Genomic DNA, 18257 nt, shown 5'->3' with positions numbered 1-18257 from the left:
AAGAAACACAGAATTACTGATTTTGAGAAATTCTAAAGCCTAAGGATCCACCCACTTCTGTAAGCAATAGTTTAATTGGCCTCCAATTGCTTTGCACTTGGTGAACCGCTGTCGATAACAAATGTCCTACTGTTAAAAAACTATACTGTCCCTCAGGAAGAAGACTGTGTTCCTGTGTGTAGGCAGGGAAATGGCCCTAGTACAGATGATGGACCGCCTATCTAAAAGGGACAGTCAAAGAGATGACCCCATTACTAAAATATAAGGGTGAGACTCTGTCCAATGAACAAGTGTATTAATACTTCTACAGATGATGATAATGGTTCTAACCCCTCAAAAAGAGGAGTAGACCTCTACTCCCAGCCACTTGCCCAGGAGTGGGAGATGCTAAAGCTCTGAATATCATGTAGTGTGTCCATCTATTAATGTCTAATATACAAGCTCTTTGATTACATTCGAGAAGGGATTTGGAATTCAATTTATTCTACTCACCCATTAGTGTGTAACTCAAATTTAAATGAATGCAGTGTTATTCAGTGCCAATTGTGATTTGATTACTTTGTTTGTTTAACGAATGAAGATTAAGAGTGATGTATCCAACAACCAAGTAAAGGATATCCGTAGGTATTGTCGACGGGTTTCAGTGACTGTGTTATTTGTGTCACCTTCATCAGGACCAATGTGTTTCAATATTTATCCTCTAGGAGATTCTGTTTCAGTGTTTTAAGTTCTCCCTATGAAAGGGGCAAATAAATCAACAAGAAAAGAGGTTTAATTCTTAACTCTTACTCATAGCTTAACTAATATCCACAGTGAATGGGATACTCCAAAAGGGCTCATAGAAAACCACCTACCTATATCCAGGGGTTGGGTTTCGTAGTGCGGGGAATGCACGGTTGCTTCCTGCAATAGTTTTCTCCAAATAGAATAGTCTGTCTAAACTACAAATCTAGTCTTGTTTCTTTTGCGAAGACCAATCGGCTTTGAGCCACGCACCAGTGATGTACCCAAAAGAAATTGCGTATCATTATTAGGTGATGGTATATTGCTTTTGTTACCAGATGTGATTGAATTGTGTTCCTTTGTTTTGCAGGTTGTAGCTCTAGCTTCTCTAAATGATATGAGAGAGTCAGTCATGTTACCTCAACTATGGGAATTACTGCTGCTAAATATTTACAGGCTTATTAATATGGTATGAATGAACGTACAATCAACATTTTTGCATCTGTTTACTTATTTTGATATGCAAGCAGCTGTTGAGTAGATTGAACTCCCTTATCACATCTTCTATATGGAACAGAAAGGACTGTAAAGGAATCTGAACAAGCGGCAGCAGGAATGGAATAGGGGAAGAGCGTCTGCTTGCCAATATTACAGCTAGGCTCAGTGATGCTGAGGATGAGGGAATAGTTCGAGGGAGGGGGTGCATCGAAAGCTGCTATTCTCTTGCTCAACCATGGAGAAGTGTGAGATGGTACTAAGTGCAGATCTCTAAGACACTTTCAAAGTGTTCATCTGAAGAGCCTGTGATGAGTATCAGCTGCTAAATTAAAAGACACATGGATTTGGCCTCAACAAGATTAAGGGGCAAGAGAATCAAATTGCTCCGGCTACATGGTCAAATCTTTTGCATGAATTCACAATCCTGAACAGGCTGTGCCTGACTGGTCCCATAGTATTCTGAGCATGCAATCAATAATGATAGAGCTGGAAATGAAGTCACAGTGGCATAATTAATTGAAGTCACCCCTGCTCAAGCATCTTACAGGAATGCTGAACCTCATGCTATCCCGATGGATCAGTTCATTCACTGGGCAAATTGCTGTCGAAGAGACAACCCCATGAATGTTATGTTATGTTATTTGACATTTATTTAGCGCTCTATATATCATTGGTATGACCTCAAAGCGCTGGTAGGTTGAACGCCCTCGGGAACCTTTTTTCTGGTCAGCAGAAAGAGATAGTTTCGTACGGTGCGTCGGTGCACCAGATAAGTGTGCAGCTCGTGTAATTGCCGGTTCGTAGCTGCGTCCTATCATTTAGGTGTGGTGCTGGAGATGTCAGATGGATGTGTGCAGTCTGGTGGGTAGACATCCAGAATGGGCTCTGGCTGCGTTAGGCCTGTAGGACGCATATGTGAGCAACTGTGCCAGAATGTGCTCAGTTAGCTGCGTTTTATTAGGGTGATGAGGTGTTGATGAGGTCGTATTCGTATGTGGACAGCTAGGTCGAATTAGTCAGGGGTATAGCTGTATTCTAGTTGAGGGATGGTGTATAGTAGAGAGTAAGCTTAGAGATGTGATGAGGTGGTTATCTTTGGAGTGCTCGAGACCAGGCAGGTGATGGTTGGAGCTTAGAGACAAACAGACACTTAGAGACGGGGGGGGGGGCGATACGGGTATACAGATAAATAGCATATATAGGGAGATACAGATATATAGCAACAGCGGGGAACAGGGTGCACAGTGATACAACGTGTGGGGCGAATTTCATCAAATTCCGCTAATTCCATCTGCCCCATTCATTTTGTTCAATTCGTCTATTCCTTCTAGTTCGTCCGTTCTATCTATTTCTGTTCATTTTATCCATATCATCTATTCTACCTATTCCATCCACTCTATCCATTCCATCCATTCTACTTATTCCATTCACTCTACTCATTCCATCCATTCCATCCACTCTGTCCAGTCCATCTGTTATATCTACTCTATCCATTCCATCTATTCCATCCACTCTATACATTCCATCCATTCATTCCATCTATTCCATCCACCCTATCCAATTCATCCATTCTATCCAAATCATTCATTTTGTCCTATTCATCCATTCTGTCTATTCTGGTTCATCTATTCATCACTCCATCCATTCCACCTATTCTGTTTATTCGTTCTATTCCATCCACTCCATCCACTCCATCCATTCCAGCCACTCTGTCCATTTCAGCAACTCTGTCCATTTCATTCATTCATTCCATCCACTCTGCCGTTTCATCCGCTCCATCCAGCTCCATCTGCTCCATCCAGCTCCATCCATGTAATCCAATTCGAGCCACACCATCCACTCTAATCCACTCCATCCTTTTCATCCACTCCATCCGTTTCACCCACTCCATCCGTTTTCACCCACTCCATCCGTTTTCACCCACTCCATCTGTTTCATTCACTCCATCTGTTTCATCCCCTCCATCCGTTTCTCATCCATTTTAACCGTTCCACTCCATCCGGTTCTGTCCACCCCATCCAATTCCATCCATGTCATTCAATTCAAGTCATTTCATCCATTTCATCCACTCTATCCACTCCATCCACTCCACCCACTCCATCCGTTTCACCGACTCCATCCGTTTCACCCACTCCATCTGTTTCACCCACTCCATCCGTTTCACTCACTCTATCCGTTCCATCTATTCTATCCGTTCCATCCACTCTATCCGTTCCATCCACTCCATCCAGTTCCATCTACTCCATCCAGTTCCATCCACTCCATCTAGTTCCATCCAGTTCTTTCTATGTCATCCCAATTGAACCACTCCATCAATTCCATCCTCCCCATCCATTCTTTCCATTCCATCCGTTTCATCCAATTCCACCTCTTTCATCGCACCCCATCCACTCCATCCAATTCCATTCACTCTATCCTGTACCATCCATGTTATCTACTCCATCCACTCCATCCAATTCCATTCACTTCATCTTGTTCCAACTATGTTATCAACTCCATCGACTCCACTCATTGCATCCGCTCCATCCGCTTCACCCACCCACCCACTCACTCCATCCAACCCATCCGCTTCACCCACCCACCCACTCACTCATCCACCCCATCCGCTTCACCCACACACCCACCCACCCCCTCACTCCATCCACCCCATCCACCCTATCCATTAGATCGATTCGTTGCACTTGTTCCATTCGATCCATTCCATACACTCCGTACACTCTATCCACTCCATCCATTCCATCTGTTCTATCCATTCCAATCCATCCTATTCTGTGGGTAGGGTTGGAGGTCTTTGAACACCAGGTAGACAGTCTCGTTGTGTGTTTCGTCATTAGGCTGTTGGAGGTTCAGACATATCTTTAGGGTGGTCACTGGTGTTATAGGAACAGCCATGTTTTTAGTAATTTGCGGAATGACAAGTAGTCTTGGGTGTGTCGGATGTGGGATAGAAGCGAGTTCCACAGAGTAGGGGCCAAGGCTGAGAAGGAGGATCCTCCGATCCTGACGGAGTTGGTGGTTGGGATCACTAAAAGGAGGGCAGAGCTTGATCTTAGGGTGCGGGGTGGGAGGTAAGGTTTTAGCTTGTCTTGTAGATATAGGGGGCCGGTCTTGTGCACTGCACGGTGAGTGATGCACAGGGTCTTGGAAGTGGTCCTTCGTCCAACTGGGAGCCAGTGGAGGGTTCTGAGAGCTGGGGAGGTGTGGTCTCTTGGACCCAGCGCTAGTAGCATTTTGGCAGCAGCGTTTTGCGATCTTTGCAGTTTATTAAGGTGGTATGCCGGGACTCCAAGGTCTCGAGAGTACAATGGACAGCACAGCAGCAAGCCTGCTCGGGAAGGAGAGCTAGGGAAAAATGTGCCTAAGAATTTTGAGATGGTAATGACAAGACTTAGAATTTGTCGAGAGAGGGTTAGGTCAGAGTCCACAGTGCATCCAAGGTTTATTACTGTGGTGGACAGGGTGGGCCGTTCACCCATGGATGGGGGCCAAGGCAGTGGACGGGGAAGAAGCTCAGTGTTGCTGCACATCATGATTTCAGTTTTAGTGGGGTTTAGGAGGAGGTGATTTGTAGTCATCCACCGCACAATATAAAGGAGGCAGGCTGCAAGGTCGGCTGAGAGTTGGAGTCTGAGTTAAGGAGTTTAAGGATGATTTGTGTGTCATTGGCATATTTGTAGCAAAGGATATTGTGCGGGCGGATGATTCCAGGGAGGGTGGACATATAGAGGTTGAATAGGAGGGCTGATAAACATGCGCCTTGCAGTACTCCTGTATTAACTGGGCGAGCGGCAGAGGCAAAATGGGGGAGGAGGTTTTTTTTGTTTCCTGCTGTTGAGGAAGGAGGCAATCCATTTGAGAGCAGTTTCACGGATTCCTAGGGAGTGGAGGCAGCCAAGAAAGATTGAGTGCTTAATTGTGTCGAAGGAGGCAGAGAGGTCTAGGAGAATTAGTGCAGCGCATCCTGCAGAGTCAGCAGTGATTTTAAGATCGTCCCAGATTGAGGCCAGAGTGGTTTCAGTTCCGTGTCGCGGTCTGAAGCCTGATTGGGCGGGGTCAAGGAGGATGTTGGATTCGACAAATGCCTTTAGTTGGCAGTATGCAGTTTGGCCGATGAGTTTTGCAAGGAATCTGGTGTCCGAGATGGGGCGGTAATTTTTGGGGTCAAGGGGTCGAGGGATGTTTTTTTTTAGAAGAGCTTTGACATGTGCAATTTTGAAGGCATCGGGCAAGATTCCAGAGCTGAGGGAGTCATTTAGGATGGTTCTTGCCTACTCTCCTGTGCAGGTGGATGAGAATATTTCCTTGAGGACTGAGGCGGGGCAGGGGTCAAGGGGGGAGCCAGAGGGTTTTCGAGCAGAGAGAAGGTTGAGAAATTTGTCCCTGGAAATTGGTTTGAAGGAGTCAAAGGTGGGTAAGGTCAGTGTTGCAGCGGCGGGCGGGGTTGGTGGTTGATAGGGCAGTCAGATTTTGGGGCGGGGGAGGAGGGCCAGTTTGTTGTTAAGGGAGGTCGTTCTGTCGAGAGCAGTGGTGTAGAAGTGAAGTGAGAGAGAGTCACAGAGTGATTATGATGGGGTAGATTGGACAGAGGTACAGGTAGGTTTGACAAATTCAGATATGATTCTGTGGAGCTCCTTGCTGCGGTTTCTGCAGTGGAGAATCCGATTGTTGTAGTGGGCCTTTTTGGGTTTTCAGATTTCTGCTTTATAGTTGCGATGGTGCAAGGCGAAGGAAGATCTACTGAGATTGGTTGTTTCTTTTCGCCATTTGCGTTCCAGGGATTTATTTAGTTGTTTGGCATTCCTCAGCTCAGGAGTAAACCATTTGGGAAATGGTCCAAGGCGTGAGGAGGACCGGCATGAGGGGGTGAGCGGAATTAGTGAGTCGTTGAGCCATGAGTCGAAGGAGTCAATGGTTAGAGATTCATCAGGATGGGTAGTTGCGGGGGGTCTGTGAAGTAGGGCTTCGGCTAGGTCAGGGAGGATCTTTAGTTTGTTCCAGCATTTGCAGCGAAGAGGGGCGGCTGGTTTGGAGGTGGAGGCAGGGGAGAGGATGGAGAAAGCGACGACAGAGTGGTCTGACCAGATGAGAGGTAAGGGGGCTAGATGTATCCACTCATGGGAGCTGAAGATAGCATCAAGTGTGTGTCCTTTACAATGAGTTGGGCCGTTCATGTGAAGGAGGAGTGTTAGGGAAAATTCTCAATATGTGCTAATTTCTCTTACCTTTTGAGACCTCCAGCAACTTTGCTGCATTTCTAGGATTTGATTTTTTACCTGGAAGATGTGAGCCTTTTTTTCCCACTCTTTCATGTATTTTGATGTGTGTTTTACTTTTGTGTTCTTTGGTTATGGAGTTTTAACACAACTCCAAAAGCATCATCTTTTTCTGTGTGTCACACAGCACCTTCAGTGCAGTGGCACAGGGATGTCTTTCAGACTCCACAAGGTTTAAATACCTTCTCTGGGACGGACTACATTCTCCCAGAGCATGTAAAGTTAAATTGACTTTACTAGTCTCTTTAAATTTACTGACCCAGCACACGCTTTCTTCCTATAGAGTGCTGGAGGGGTTGCCTACCTTTCCCTCAGTCAAAACACTCATGTAACAGTAAAATGTTACCCTTTCCTACTTTAAATGGCTGGTGGCAGTGGTTTAGATCAAACTGCCATGATCTTTCCCGACCGCTAACAGCGGTAGCTAAAAATCGGGTCAGCCATGTTTTTCAATATGGCGCCCAAGACCTATCTATAAAAACGGACTCCAGTCATCTTTTTTCGCCATTTCTTTTAGAAAAGGTCCTTCTTGTGTTTGTCTCTGCACGCCAAACCAGCTTTGGTCCCTTTGTTCTTTGGCGGGCTTCAATGCTGAAGCCCTCCTCTGGCGCCTGAGTGTCTGGGGTAGACAGGATGTGAGGGAGGTTCCCGAAACTCCTGTGCTTAGTCTCCTAGGAGACCTGCATGCACTCTGGAGTGATTGGCCGGCTGGCTGTCTGTCAAGGACACCCTGCTGTGTGAGTGTTTAAAAGCAGGACTCTGGGATTTGGAAAGCAGAGTCGACCACTGGAACGAAAGAACCGAAGACGAGCTGAAGGAAGAGGACTGCTGCAACTCCTGGACGACCGGTGAAGCCCTGCTGCAGGTCAGAATTGCCTGAAACTCCATCGACAGAGAAGCCCTTCAACGTTAACTTCTTCCCTTGAGTTTGATGGGAACAACCAACTCGCAAGCCACCTGGACACCGTCCCCATCTGGTCGAATTTTCATCAGAGTGCTGTTGAAAACCGGATAGCCAGAGGGAAGGAAACCATCTCGTGGACTTTAAGGCACTCACACCTCAAACCGACGTCTTGCGAAAGCTTTTGGCCTCATCCCTGGGCAGTGCAGGAACCTCCCGACGTCCTCCTTCTTTTCCCCACGACTGAAGCACAGGAACAGCGAGATCTGCTCGAACTGCCAGGAACAACTGTCTCAGCAACAACTCTTCTTCATTAACAAGGTACTGTGCAAATGAAGTCGGGAAATCTTTTTGTCCATCGAGAAAGTGCGTGAAACTTTCCTCAACTACGAAGGCTTGTCCTTCCCTTAACATTCGTCAAACTTTCCACCTAGCCAAATTCTTCTAATCTCCGTGGCAAAGTCTTAACCGTTATCTACCAGAACTGTGCTATCCTATACAAAATATTCTGAACCATTGACTTTGGCCCAGGCCTATTGAGAAGAATTGCTGGTTGTATTTAACTGAAACCCTTTGCCCTTCCTATGAATGTATTTGGGCTGTCTATTCTTATAACCTTGTCTTTTTACGCCTTTATTAAATATCTGAAGTGCCCTTTTGCTCCCACTTCAGGGGAGCTAAACTTGTTCATTTACTTACCGGTTGTGTAATTGTGGTTTATTAGTGTGTGATATTGAGCTGTTTATGCTAGTGTAATGTTTTGTAACTGAGTAAATAAATGTATATTCTTTTACCAAGAAACCTTGAGTAAGTGTATATTTGAATCACTGTATCTGTTGGTCCTGCGCGTAACTTGTTCTACTGCTCACTTAAACTCTTGAGATAAATGTGGCTGCTCAGCCACTGATACCACATAACTGTATAGTACAGGCTTGTACCAAAGGTGAGATTGTGTTTACACTTGTAGTCCTAATTGCCTGTAGTGTTCCCAAAGGGTACTTCATGTGATTCTGCCTAACAGAGAGGTTAAGTGCATCAAGGCTGTCGACCAGAGAATGGGTCAGAGGGTTGGTGGGGATGTCAAGCCAGATATTGAAATCTCCTAGTAGAGTCAAGGAGGAGTGGTTTACTTGGATGGTGGCTATAAAGTCACAGAGGTTGGCCGTGAAATGTCTGTCATAAGCGGGAGGTCTGTAGATGATTAGGAAGCTGTGGGAGAACAGTCGGAGGCAGTGAGTTTGACAAGAAGGGATTCACATGATGGAGTGCATGTCTGGGAGTCGACGAGTGGGATGGAGAAGTGAAGAAAGGAGATAGTAACTATGAAGACTGTAACTCTTCCTTACAGTTCCTATTTCTATGAATACCTCAATTCAGGCTGTCTGGACTTCTGCTACACAGCGTCTGGGTTAGTTAAATGTTTGTAAACCTGGAAGTAGTGCCCTTCAACTTCTGGGTTGGCTTTTGCGTAGTCTACCTGACTTCCGGACGGTTAGTCGCCATTATGGGTACAGGCCACATCCGCGGAACAGTTGGATCTTTTCCAATGCATTCTGCCTAGAGATTGCAGATCGTGCTTCTGATTTCAGGTATGTGGGGGAGAGGTGACAGAGGGCCTATTGACTGAGCCTCTCCTAGTGGGTTCCCCTTTAGCTGGGGGTTCATTGGATCCTCAACTGTGGATGGTGTTAGTCACAGGATATCCGCTTCTAGCCCTCTTCTGTGGATGTTGCATTCCAGGATATTCCTGGTGGTTGGCTTGCTGTAGTTGTGGGGTGTGTATGTGAGATACTGGTTCCCATGTACAGTCATCCTCTGCACATAGCCCTCACATTCCAATAAGTAAGGTAACTTATGATTTGCCATCTGCAGTCCACCACTCAAGTCTCAACATATTCACCATCAGCATCTACAGAGACAGAGGGGTCCTGGAGTTTCAGCAGAAATTAATGTAATTTCAAATGGCAAGGCTGGAGGAAAGAGACATGGAAGACTGGTTGGATCTTCATGGTCTTAGATAATATCAATTTTACGGCTACAGGGTTGATGATTTTCTCTAACTGGTATGGTCTGATATGTCAATGCTTGAACTTACATGTTCCTGGAATTATCAGGTTTTTTTGTGGACAACTATACTTCTTGAGCTGGATGTAACCGCGGCACATTCTTGCGATGAATATGTAGACATTTTTGGGCATCAGTTTTACTTTTTTGCAAAAAATGAAGAATATTTTGTTCTTGTTTCAAGGCAGTTAACCACTCATTGGCTGTGGGTACCATTGTAGGAGGGTGATATTGGCAACATCTGTGGGTGTTGACTTGTAGTCCCAAAGGAGGGTAATGTTCCAGTAGTGGAAGTTAGAGTTTCGTTATATGCAAACTCTGCCATCGGGAGGTACTTTTCCCTATCTGTTCCTTGTTGCGTGTAGTTGCATCTCAAGTACTGATGGACTTGTTCTATCTGTCCATCGCTCTGAGGGTGGTAAGCTGACAATATATGAGCGTTGATACCTAAGTGCTTCTGAATGATTTTCCAAAATCGAGAAACAAATTCTGGTGCTCTATCCAATATTATTCATTCTGAAAGACTGTGGTGTCTAACCACTGTTTTCAAAAATGTTTGGACCATTTCCGCCATTGGTAGAAGTTCCTTTCAGAAGTTAAAAATTAGTCATTTTGAAAAAGAATCCACTACCATGAGGATGGTATCAGAACAGTCTTCTATGGGAGGAAGATCTGTAACGAAATCCATTCTGACAGAATGCAATGGTTGAGGTGGAACAGGTATCGGCAGCAACAATCTGCCGGGGCTTGTCTGAGACTCTTGGTCCATGTACAAATATCACCTCGCGTGATGTATTTATTCACAAAAATCTCTGGATTGAGTCTTCCACCATACGTACCTGCTCGCTAAATCCAATGTCTTTCTCCAACCAAAATGCCCGGACAATGAACTCATGGCACCCTTCAATTAGTAGTTGTTGCGATTTCTGTGTCACAATCCACACGCGTTTTCCATGGTATAAAAGACTGAACATCATGACAGCGGTGTAGGATGCACGCACCTTCTGAGGTAATTAATTGGCTGCGGTAGACAGAGACAGGGCAATATTTTCTGAAAAGATAAAAGGTAGGACAATTTTTTCCTGACATTCGTCACCTGGACAAAGAATCTGCTTTGGTGTTTTGCGACCCTGGTTTGAATGTGATACCAAAATGAAACCTACTGAAGAAATGAACTCAGCATGACTGGCGTGGATTCATACTGGGGGCAGTCTTAAAAAAAACAGGTCTCTATGATCAGTTAATACAATAATGGTATGATTTGTTCCCTCAAGAGGTATGCATTTGACAAAGGCATCTTTCATTGCAAAGGGATCCGTATCAAGAATGGCATAGTTAACTTCAGAGGGGTTTAACTTCCTGGAATGAAAGGCTTTTGGATGCAAAGACTGATCATTGGGGTGTGTCTGCGATAGCACAGTTCCCAGAGCCAGGTTGTAAGAATCAATTTCTACCATGTATGGCAAAGCAGCATCTATGCGTCGAAGGACGGGGCTGTCGTAAAGGATTTCTTCAAGGATAGAAATGCTGCCACTGTCTGTGGTCCCACTGGAGTGGAACATCCTTCTTTAACACCCATGAGTATTGGGCAATAACACCAAGAACCTTTGGCGTTCCTTGATGTTCTTTGGGGCTGGCCTCCCCTAAACTGCTGGAACCTTTCACTGATCCATGTCTTTTCTTTCAGGCACCAAAACATATCCCAGGAAAGTAACTATTGCCTGATGGAATGAATATTTCGATAACTTTCCATACAGTAATCATAGAAATTAGTGAATGTAGTTGGTGTGGTTTTATAGGGAGCCAGTATACACCAGGTAGACTACGCTCTAGGTAGACTACAATGAAACCTTAATGGACGGGATGAAGAACTTAATTTAGGAAATACTGGAAAGACACAGGAGCATTGTAGAGTCCTAAGGGCATGACTAAGTATTAAAAGTGGCCTTCTTGGGTTTGAAAAGCAGTCTTCCACGGTGTATATCTTAACAAGTTGTGGGCCCCATGAAGAGGAAGCTTGGTGCATATCAACTTGATCAACCAGTGTCTGAATAAGAGGTCGTCCATTTTTGTTTTTAACGGTAATAGCATTCATATGGTGGTAGTCCACACAGGGTCTGAGTTACGTGCAATCTTTTTTTGGAATTAAAAAAATGGGGTTTCTCACAAGTGACGTGGAATATATTATGAAGCCTTTAGTATGATTTTTCATATGTATTGTTTAAGTGTTCCAGTTTCTCATGTTTTAAATGCATACGTTTTCGCCATATGGAACACTAGGTCCTGGAATTAGCTCAATGCGGCAGTCGTAGAATCGATGCATGGGAAGGGGTGTCAGCTTCATAGGGATCAAAGACATTGTGGAAAGCCTGGTATTGTCTGGGAGATCTTGGATGGTTGCGGCTACTCTCTACCGTGGCACTCGGTATCTCTGTGTGTCGCTGGTAGGGTGCAAGTTTCCAAGCGTGACTCTGGCAAGATTTTGAAAAATGATCAGATTTAAAATAGACCCTTCCCACTCCCAGCCTCATCAAAGTAAGGGTTATGTAATTCCAACCATGGCATTCCCAGAATGATTTTGAAAAACGGGACGTCGATTACGTCAAAGGCTAACTTTGCATGATTATATCTTCCAAAGGTCATGTGGAACGCCCTGGTGTGCATGATGGGACTGGAAATCAGCTCTAAGCCCATCTGGTGAATGTATAGATTCAACAGCCGACATGGGTGATTGGACAAATTGGTTAGTAGGGGGTGGTGGTCTGTGTCTTGGCTCTGTTGGCGCTTCCTTTTATGATATGATATAAGTCCTTTATAACGCGTCTGCACACATCTGTTCCTAGGTGCGACAAGACAAGGGAGGGTAAAGAGGGAGGACAACACAAATGATCTTACTAGGTCTTGTGTCATTCAGATCGTGCAAGTGCAATAACGCAAAGTGCAGGGGAAGTGCAAGGGAGAGGGGAAGTGCAATCAGGGCAGCATTGCTTTGAGTAAGCGCAGCCAGGGCATCGCGGCTCTGGCTAAGTGCAAGGAGGCAGGGGACTGTAGGGGTTAAAGTTACAGCCCCTAGTGCGTAACAGGCCCGGAGGCAATGCAGGAGAGACTGGTCATAGCGGAGCCTAGTACCCAGTGAGAATCTGAGGGTATACAAGCGAGCAGGCAGGTAGGTCAGCAGAGCAGGGAGAGAGAGAAAGGAGAGGAGAAAAGAAAGGTTTTGAGCTGCTTCCGGAACTTCAGGTGGTCCGGCTCAAGTCTGAGATGGAGAAGGAGGCCGTTCCAGAGAGAGCCACCTGCAGAGGAAAGAGATCTACCCCCTACGCTCTGCCTGTAGAAGCGTCTGACCCTTAGAGAGTTGGAGGTAGCTGACCGAAGGGCTCGAGAAGGAAGGCATTTAGGATGTGATGTAGTTCGGGCCCTGGCTCCAGACAGCCTTGTGGACAATGCAGAGGGTTTTGATTGAACTTGCTCCTTGCAGGCACCGGGAGCCAGTGGAGAGATTTCAGGGCTGGAGAGATACAGTCTGTTAGGAAAGATTTCTTAATTGTAGGTAATTTTCCTTCCATGTGGCAACCCCTAAACTTTTTGCTGTTGTTTTATTCCCTGATCTAGACTTTGCCAGAGAAGCGCAGCCTTCTGCCGCACTCCTCTGGGCTTTTCGCTCACTTCTGCCGGGAAACATCGTTTTCCGTAGTTCTTTTTCTCATGACACAAGAGGGCACTGTAAGCTAAGTTACTGCTCTCTTGGGTCTCTAGTCACTCTACAGGCCCTAGAAACTCTCTTTGGATTGTTAACGAACGGTGCAAGTGAATCACGGACGGGACTGGTGGCAGAGATTGTTTCTTTGTGTTTTGAGCTCCTTTTGGCTGTTTTAAGCGCGTTTCTCGCGCTAAGCCCAAAACGGTTGCCTGGCTTCCAAAATGGCCAGACCACAAGGTTCTTTGTCCTGCCCGCTGACCGTCTTGCCCCCTTCACCTTCCCCAGGTCGAGCCGACCCGGGGCCTTCCTTATTTGGGCATTTACTTTCCCTCGAAACACAGATGCTTTCGCGGGCTTCTACAGGCCTGGTGTGAGCCTCCAGGATGTGGGCTGGGATGTCTGTTCCCAATACACATCCTGGGTGCCAGAGAGTCTAGTGTGTCTTGAATGCCTGGGACCACAGTGGTCCGTGATAGGTCCACGTCTGGTGTGTGTGTTTTAAGAGCAGATCTCCTATAGGGTCCTCTTTGTTTTGGCGCGAAGGGAACTCTGGATAAAAGGAGGCTGAAAACCCCACTACCAGGTCGATCTCCTGAGTTCTCATGAACAAAGGATAAGGAGCCAAGTATCCTGCAACTAAGAGGCTGAACCGAGGAATCGCTGGTGACCCGCTGAAGGACTGCTCCTCTGCACTGCTGTCGCCCTGTGAGACCAATCTGCCTCTGATCGAACGAGAAGGCCTGTACTGGCACTTCGACCCTTTGGAATAGTGGGAACTATTCTCGCCATCTTCATCATCTCCTGCAAGTAAGCCTTCGGAACCGTCCCTGGGCCATCCAGTGGACTGACCAGCCTACACATGAGTCTTGCTCTGTCACCGCCGTCAGGCTGCTGCTGTATTTCGAGTCCCCGACACTCTCACACAATTCGTACACTTGGCATTCCCAGGTCTGAAGTGAGGAGTGTACATTGGGCTGAAATACACACAGCCGCTGCGTTGCCCTGCTGTGGTAACAATCTGTGTGAGTTTGCTACGCTTGGGACATCCTCAACTCTAACTTCTGCTGCCGCGGAATCTACACGACGCCGAGACGTCCCCTGCTCGTATCTGAACCTGCCAGCACTGAAACTGACGCAGGGAAGCTTGGATCTGCCTGCATCAGGGACCGGTGAGTAGCAACGCTAGGAACCGGTTTCCCTCCTGCAGTAGCCTGTAGCTTTTCCTCGCTGTGTTAAACAGCACGCCTTTTTCGCACTCATGCCCTGCTTCTGCCCGCAAGTGGAGGGTGCGCTTGAGTAGCGGAGATCTGTTCGCCCTCGTTTGTTCACCTCTCTGAACTGCCTGATTTCCCTGAAGAGACTCTCCTTGGCCCGTTGGCACCAGCGTGTTCAGGTACTTTTGAGCACAAGGCTCCAATCTTCGTAGGGCTCGGACTTCCTTCTAGTTAGGTGGCCTCTGATGGCGAACTGGGTCTAATGATTATTTGCACTGCCTGTTTTCCTCCCCATCTAGGTGGTCTACAAATTTCGTGCCTCTAACGATTTAGACCCTTTGGTCTTGTATATATATTGTATTGAGTGTGATGTGTTGGTTTACTTGAGTTTTACCGTGATTCTTTACTATGGTCAATGTTACAGAGGCCTTGTAATAAATGTGTCTATATTTTTAATATAACACCTGCTTGGAGTAATTTGTAAGTGTCCTTGTTGTGTGTGGTCATTGCGGGCTTTCAGTCACCCTCACCCCTCTTGAGACTTAGGGCCTCATTACACGGAAGGCGGTAATCCAGGGTGCTATTAGCACCCTGGACCATGCCGGTAAATTACCGGCACCGCCTTGGCGGAAAGGGGATTTACCGCCCCATTCCAAGGTTGGAGGGGCGGTAAATCCCCCTTCCGCCATTGCCCTTCCCCATTCCCATTTCTGCCCCATAGGGCTCTATGGGAATGGGGAAGGCGCTAATTACTGCACCGCAATATTGCGGTGCCGTAATTTGCTCCGAGGTCCCTTAGCGGGTTGGTACTTAACGCCTGCAAGAAGCAGGCGTTGATTCCTCCAACCCGCAAAGGGACCTCGTAGTACGGCGGTAAGGGTTAACGGTCACCGTTGCCATTAACGGTGACCGTTAACCCTTACCGCCGTCCGTGTAATGAGGCCCTTAGTCTTGACCGCCGCCATCGCTACCCTGATTGGTCTGGCTTGTCCAGAGGTTACCCTGTTCCAAGAAACTAGGCTGGCCTTCTGAACCTCTGCCCCTCCCGGACAGAGTTCAGAAATCCGTCTTAACACAGTCCATGGGCTTGAGGCCAAGGATAAGTCTTGCAGTACTGTTCTGGATGAGTTGCAGAGGGTGGAGAGTAGAGGAAGGCAGATTGAGATAGAGGCTGTTACAGTAGTTCAATCTAGAGAGAACCAGGGTTCTGGAGACAATGAGCGTCTGGGGGAACGTGAGAAAAGGAAGAATACCTCTTTGTAGGTGCAGCTGGTAATGGAACCTCTTGGAAATGGTCCAAGATGAGAGGAGAGAAGGCGAGAGTGGAGTCGAAGATGACACGAAGGTTTTTTGCCTCACAGGAAGGTGAAGGAAGAGGTCCCATGGAGGGCAGCCAGAGTGAGAGAGAGAAAACGGGAGCAGGGGTCCCAATGAGAAGGATCTCCATCTTACTGGCATTAAGGCAGAGATCATTGGAGCCGCATCAATCCTGAATCACAGATCAACAGTCAGGAATGAGCGAGAGAGGAGAGGAGGCTGTAGGGAGCCTAACGGAGAGCTGCGTGTCCTCTGCATAACACTGAAAGTTAGAGCAGAAGGTAGAGATTAGGTGGGCCAAAGGGCCCTCGTAGAGATTGAAGAGCCAGGGTGAGAGGTTAGAGCCATGTAGAACAACACATGTGGAGAGAGAGATGGTGGAGAGAAAGGGCCCAAGATGGATGTGGGAGGATTGGTCCAGAAGGAAAGAGGTCAGCCACTCCAGGGCATGATCCATGATGCTCAGGTTCGCACAAAGTTGATTGATCAGGATGGTGTGATTGGCCGTGACGAAAGGTCCAGGAGGATGAGGACAGAAGGGGTGATGGAGTCGAGATTGGAGAGCAGGTCTTCACTAGTGTTCAGGATAACAGTTTCAGTGCCTCTGGCTGCTCTGTAGCCAGACCGAAGGTCATGGAGACAACCAACAGTTTCAGTGTGAAGAGTAAGCTGGGAGATGGCCAGCTTTTCCAGAAGTTAGCCCAGTAAAGGAGTGGTATAGATCGGGTGATTATTAGCCAGACAGGTCAGATCGGCAGAAGGCTTTTTAAGGAGGGGGTGCACAAGGGAGTGCTTGAGGAGAGAGGGGAAAGATCAACTGGCGAAAGAGTGATTGCAGAAATCGGCCAAGGCTGGAGTGAGGGTGTCAATGTGGTCGTTGATGGTTCTGGAGGAGCAAGGAAGAACCTGTTTGGATGACACTTACATAGATCAGGCTTGTCTAGAAACATCGTTGGGTGTTATCAGAGAGACAGAGGAGAAAGGAGGAGGAGAGGGAGAGGCGGCCAGAGGGGGGCAGAGAAAGGTAGATGGAGAGGAAGAGGAGATCGAGGACAGGATGTCCTGAGTTTTGGTAGTGAAGTGAGAAGCTAGGGTGGTATAGTGGGGTTGCGAGGGAACAGGAGAGGTGGAGACTTCCGAAGAGTAGGTCAGTTCCTTTCAGATTTAAAATAGTTTGGCTGTGTTGTTAGAGGCTGCAGAGATGCAGGCTTGCATTTGGACTCTCTTCTTGGACAGGATAGAGAGTCTGTATTGCCTTTGGAGCAGGCGGCAGGCCAGTTTATCAGAGGTTGCACCTGAAGCCCTCCACTTCCTCTCAGCCACCATGCACTTGCGTTTCGGGGCAGCAAGGTCAGAGTCTTCCAAGAGTTGCACTTGGAGGTAGGCTTCAGACAGAGTCTCATGGCAGGGGCAAGGATGTCCAGAGAATACTGAGCACCAACAGCTTTTCCTGATTTCTTAGGACAATCCCAGACTCTATGGTCAGCTAAACCATATATAAAAACACAGATTATCATCTCCGCGATGTTTCCTTTCTTCTTTCCTGGCCTGACCATATATCCCCAATGCTGCACGGGTTCTGGGGGAGGAATTCCTGAATTGTTCTCAGAGAGAGGGTGGGACATGGGTTTTTGGAGTTCAAACCAGCACCTCTCCCCTCTTCTTTCCCCTTGCCGTCGTTCAATCTGTTATGGTAAATCAAGTAGATCTTCAAGAGTGGTGGGAGCTGGTATAGCTTAAGCAACTGAATCTTTCATCTCTTCGTTGAGGCCCCTATAATATACCGTTGCTTGAATATCTTCTGCTCAGCCTCTTTGAGCCACTAAATATTTAAACTGGACAATGTACTCATTTGTATTTATGACTCATAGTTTGTAGGCATTTTACTGTTATGGCAAGTATTGCAACAAATGACCAGCACAACTCGTAGAGACCAACTCATTGTGGCCATTTTGCCACATTTTTACGGCGGTGTGTGGTCAGGTTTTTTTTTTATTTCAATGGGTAGGTGGGGGGGTGGGGAAGGGGGGGGCATTGAAGTGCAATATGGGGTACTTGCCCCCATGAAAATGCTGCAAAAAATGTGGCTTCGAGTTGTACCAGATCCAAATGAAATTAGTGCAAACCCCAATGTGAATTGTGTGCTCAAAATAGTTGCATGCTTGCATCACTATCAAGACATGTCTGTTAAATATAAAAATCTATGGCCATGGACATTTTTAAGTTCCCAAAGTGCTCTTTGATTTTATCCTAAACTCCCAGGAACTCTTGCTCTATTTATGTCCATAGCCTTTCCCATAGGATATTTATTTACAGAATAAGGGAGATTTTCTCACTGATCGAATTGTTTATATACTTAGTGTTTTTAACTAGTGATTTATTTACAAACTGCAGTTCGGGCTGGACTGCCCCCGTTGGGGTGGGACCAAGCTTGATTTGCATAATTTCTGTAACGGCTTGGCAGGCTAAAGAAAGATGCTCTGGATGGTTGCCCAGAGCAATGTCCAACTATGAGTTTGGCAGAAAGTTGGTGGATTCACCGCCAGCCCTGATACTCTTGGGTCTGG

At 46.7% G+C, this 18257-nt stretch overlaps 1 protein-coding gene across 1 annotated transcript in view; it reads right to left on the bottom strand.

The window, feature by feature from the left end:
- LOC138580136 (E3 ubiquitin-protein ligase TRIM11-like) overlaps window positions 1–18257 on the bottom strand; it is a 188886-nt gene that overhangs the window by 42799 nt on the left and 127830 nt on the right. The gene's annotated exons all lie outside the window — the stretch shown is intronic.

Source organism: Ambystoma mexicanum, chromosome 3p (assembly GCF_040938575.1).
Source record: "Ambystoma mexicanum isolate Mex_15411 chromosome 3p, UKY_AmexF1_1, whole genome shotgun sequence".
NCBI lineage: Eukaryota > Metazoa > Chordata > Amphibia > Caudata > Ambystomatidae > Ambystoma > Ambystoma mexicanum.
The sequence above is the reverse complement of the archived record's forward strand: the minus strand, read 5'-3'. Positions and strand labels throughout refer to the sequence as shown.